Here is a 5,048-nt window from a genome sequence, read left to right on the forward strand (position 1 = left end):
GCGTGAGAGGAACTATTTTATCAAATTTTAAATGACCTACGAAGCGGTAACTGACAAACATTCAAAACAAGAGGCGAGCACGCTAAACAGCGTTCGAAAATAAGAGAAAATCATTATAAATTCAGTAACGCCCCGACTGTCGATGGTACGTCAAATTTAATTTCATTCATCTGGTCCTTTCAAGTTAAAAGAATGCTTTACATCCATTTTTGTACACCATAGTTCATCGAAAATCATCGCGAACGGGTCCCTCCTGTCTAGTTACCACCACACCTAGAGCTAGACAAAGTAAAACAAAATGCAAACTGCTTATTTCGATGTAAATGAAATAACAAAGTGTTGTTAATTTAATTACTAGCGCAATTGATTGTCCCAGAATAAGCGATATACGTTCGAAACGTGTCGTCGCCGGCCAGAGTCAGGCTAAGCTAGCCGACGCGACGGCTGACGCAGCACTCAATATGGGGTCGTGCCAATATAACAATAATAATAATCAATGCAGCGACTTGTAGCCATGCCACCGCCTCGTCGGCTCCACATTACAGCACAGACCGTCCGAAGTCTCCTCATCCAAAGTACCATTCGAGGCGGCAATCGACTGAGAAGGGGCGGAATTTAGTACGAGTCGATGGATTTTTAAAAGGCGAATCATGTGTGCACTCACCGCAGGCGGTGTCGTACGTAGCAACCGGGTTCAGGCGCTCGACCATGTGCGAGGTGAAATTGAAGGTGAGCACTGATTGTAAGTCGACTTCATTTCGTCACATTTTGCATCGTAACGCACTAGACTGGTCAGGTTGGAAGAGGTCTTTTGGAACCGGCAATTGTGCTTTAGCCAGGCTACTCCGTATCACGTACTCTGCACCGACATTACCGTAGGTTTCGTGCGAATGCTAAGAACCGATCGGGGACGCCAAGAAGCAGCTTTTGGAACGCGAAAGAAGTCCAAGTTTAAAACAAACATTCCATGTCGACAAAGTAATGCTGCACTGCCACCGCAAAAACAGCTCACTAAATTAGACAACGGTGGTAGGTATTCAGCGATTAGAAGCCTCACCGATGCGATACATGTTCATGAAAAGATATGCGAGAATTCCTGTTATTACTGACACGGAGGTTTCTATGGTGTTTAACCTTCTGAGCCGACTTGCGAGCTATGAGTGAGAAACAGTACGTGATGTTGTAGAAAAACTGGGTCAATACTGCTACAATTCAGTACTAAATTAGATTGAATTGACCAAAAAACTAATCTTCAATTCAAAGTGCAATGTTGAATTGTTTATCCTTAATTGCCCGAATACGCAGCAAATTCACCCATTATAGGTGCTCGTTTCCGACGGTTGTAATATGCGATGACGGCCGGCCGGATGTTTTTAGCTTGGGTTAGTAGTTTCTGTTTCTGCGCCTTACTACCATAATTGAGTAATTGCACTTATCGGGTTGCTTTTACTGCTCGCTCAACACCGAACGCCGTGCTTGCTGTAATATTGCTGGCAACAATTAGAAACCTTTTACGACCTTCTAATCGCAATCGCCCGCCTGCAGGGAGTACCGATGCCGTTTGGGGTCGAGCCCGGTTTGCGGTTATCGTGGACTCGAATCTTGTGCACCGTTGGAATGGTCACGTTCATTTATCAATGCTTAATTTATTTCCAGCCAACAGCTTTTGCTTTATTATTACTGTTGTTTACTTCACTTTACCTCTCATGCCGCCAGAGCATCGAAGGTGTGTAGGTTCGGTCATTGAGCATCGGAGCACTGAAAATAAGGTCATTAAAAATCAATTTATGCACAATAAATCACATTGGTGGTTGCTGAATTACTGCCATTGTTGCTAGAGCTGGCTGCCATTCCCGGTCGGTCATGTCCTGTTGTTTTCTTAGCCGTGTACCCACGATCCGCACCGGCTATTTTTTGCTTTGCTTTCCACCATACTGCTTTTCTTATTTTGTGTATCCAATTTCCAACCAACTAACAATAACAATGGTAATAATACTAAAATTTGTATTAAAAATACAATGGTCTGTGGTTAAAATTGGATCAAAATATTGAGCAGCAACGACGGAAAGCTTTCGTAATAACACAATGTGTGGAAGTGCATTGCTAAATATTGAAACGGACGTGGCACAGGAGTGCGTTTGATACAAGTGAGTATAGTTTCGGGTACCTAATGGGAAGTAGCTTTCGAGTTTTTCTTTTCAGTAGAAACTACTACAGTCGACTTTTTTGCACGAGAAAACGTTTAACGTACAACGTCAAGAGCATGTGTGATTTCAAGAATTCGTGCGAAAACAAGCGTTTTATTTTGCTAATCTGGTTGAATAATAAAACAATATTTTGATTAGGAACATAGGTTTCGGTGGCCAGACCATGAATGTTTGTCGTTTGCTTACCTAACCGTTTATCGTGCTCAAGTGGTAGTCATTATAGGGACTTTTTCTAATTCCCGTCGTAATAAGGAAAGCCATTCTAATTTTCATCATTTGCTGGATGGATATAATGAATACTCCAAAAGCTCTTGTGCTGATTTGACTAAAACATACTTACCTTCCGATCCGTGAACTTTGAAATCACTGAAAAGCGACTATTAAAGCATATTTTTGAAATTACGCAACTGACTTCATTGCTAAAATTCGTCGTACCGTTTTAAAATCCGTCCATCAAAATTTTTCATCGTCCGAACTAAAAATAACAACAATGTTTACGAAGCTAACGCGCATGTATTTGTGTAGGACGGCATGACAAATGTTATTCTACAAAATTTCTGCAGGTCAGGCAAGTTTTTCTGGCTGTAGAATAACGACAATGCCTTGCGTAAGTTATTTTCATTTATGAATGACGGAAATTAAAACGATTAGTCGACATTGTCTTCTTCGTCGCACGAAAAAACGTAGGAAATTTGGCTGGTAGGACTTCTTTAATGATAAAAAGCATTTAAATAGATCTCAGCTCACTCTGATTGATCGCGTATGATAGACAACCAACTAAAATATTAGGGAATAGCTAGTTTTGCATTGTGTGTCATAAACATGCTGATATTTTTAATAATTTGTGTTGGATAGGACGGGAATAGGCAATTACGACGATGTAGCAACATACCCTAGTTAAAAAACAATCCTATCTTCATCTTATTTCTATTATAGAAGCGTTACAACACGTTGGTTAATACTTACAAGTTGCCCTCTACATACAGTAATATAGTCGATATAAGGCAACCTCGATTCAAGGCAACTTCGATATAACGTAACTCGATATAAGATAACTTTTATCTCGAAATAACGTAATTTTTTTAAATCAATAAAAACAACTGAATTAACTTTCATTATGGTGTGACCTAACATTGCTGTTGTACGAAAAACGTTTATATTTTTAAAATTTAGTTATGTTATGATACAGTTCCGTTATTTAGATTTTCAAATTTCAATTAACAAAATCTTAGCACGCTCTTCGTTTCTTCGCATTTCTTGATGTATCCTTCAAACTCAAGATCAATCATCAAAAAAATTGAAAGGCGTCCTTTTCATTTGCAATCAATCTCGTTTGAATAGAAATAAATTTCGTTTTTGCTTCTAAATAACGTAACGAAAATAAAAATAAAGTTGCTTTATACGAGGTTTGTTAAAAAAGTATCGCGAATTTTGAATTGTCGCGGGCCACGTAGGTATGTTCGATTTTCAATCTTTTTGTGACGTTTTTTTTTTGCTTGTTGTGGACCTTCGACCACTGTGATCAGTTCTTTGATCTATTGTGGTATGTCCTCTTTTTCTGTATGTCTTTACTTATGAACAACTACTATATCGTTTAGTAATTGTTATTGTAATTGAAGGTATCATCCCGACATAGTAGTAGGTATGTTGAGAATAAATTGTGCTACTTACTGAGGAGAACCAGCCCATATTTCCGAAGGCTCCAACAGTCCTTTATCAGGAAATTTGCGCCTTTTATTGAATAATGCCGTGCAGTCTCACAGTATATGATGAGCACTTGCACACTCTAGATTGCAAAAACGACATCTAAAGCTTGCTTCAGATAGTATTGGAACAAAAAGCAATTGCGTGTATTTCAGTTATTTATTGAATTCAAGACCATTTCTTACACAAATGTAGCATTTTTTCATACTTTTAAGAAAAAATACGGGGAAAATTATTCGTAACGGTTTCGAAGGAATTCTCGAACTTTTCCTGCTTTATGGCTCTTTAGCCGGCGCACACTTTCTTCGTCCATTGTTTTGGCTATCTTATTCCACCAGGTCTTCATATGATTGATGTCTTTGATTTTTTCCTTTGCCTTGAGTCTCCTCTTCATGATTGCCCAGTATTTCTCAATAGGGCGGAACTGGGGGTAATTGGGTGGGTTAAGGTCTTTCGGAACAAACTGGACCTCTTTCTCTGCATACCATTCTTGAACGACTTTGCTGTAATCACAGTTTGTCCAATTTGGCCAAAACATCACGGGATGGTGGTGGGATCGAATGAACGGCAAAATTCATTTTTAGAGAGACGCTTCTTGGTACAGTTCCGACGTCATTGTCTTATTTATAACAAAAACTTTCGTTTTTCTGTCACAGCTGCAAATGTCCTGTCAAATCATAAATTTTCGTGCAAATTTATCGGCAAAAACCAATTTAAATTTGCTTGGAACATCCCCCCGAGCCGTTGCCAAGTAAAATGTTTGACCTGGGAGTTGCCCGAAGTCAGCCTTGACATAGGTTTCATCGTCCATCAAAAGACACCCGTCGAACTTGGTTAGCACCCGGTTGTACAGCTTTCGAGCACGGATTTTGGCCACACTATTCTTTTCTATGGTTCGGTTTGACTGTTTGCTAGCTCGATACGACTTGATTCCTTCCCGGAGTCGAGTTCTGGGCAGCTCCGAATTTTCTAGCCATACTTATCATGGTCCGACAGAATGGGATTCCTTTTGATGGTCTTCAAAATCTTACCACGCAGTTTCCGCTCGACAGTTCCACTCCGATGATTAGCTTGAGGCTTCCGAATCGTCCTCAATGTTTCCTTATACCGTTTGATAACGCGCCATACGGTATTCCT

The sequence above is a fragment of the Sabethes cyaneus genome, chromosome 1, assembly GCF_943734655.1.
Source record: "Sabethes cyaneus chromosome 1, idSabCyanKW18_F2, whole genome shotgun sequence".
In the NCBI taxonomy this organism is placed as follows: domain Eukaryota; kingdom Metazoa; phylum Arthropoda; class Insecta; order Diptera; family Culicidae; genus Sabethes; species Sabethes cyaneus.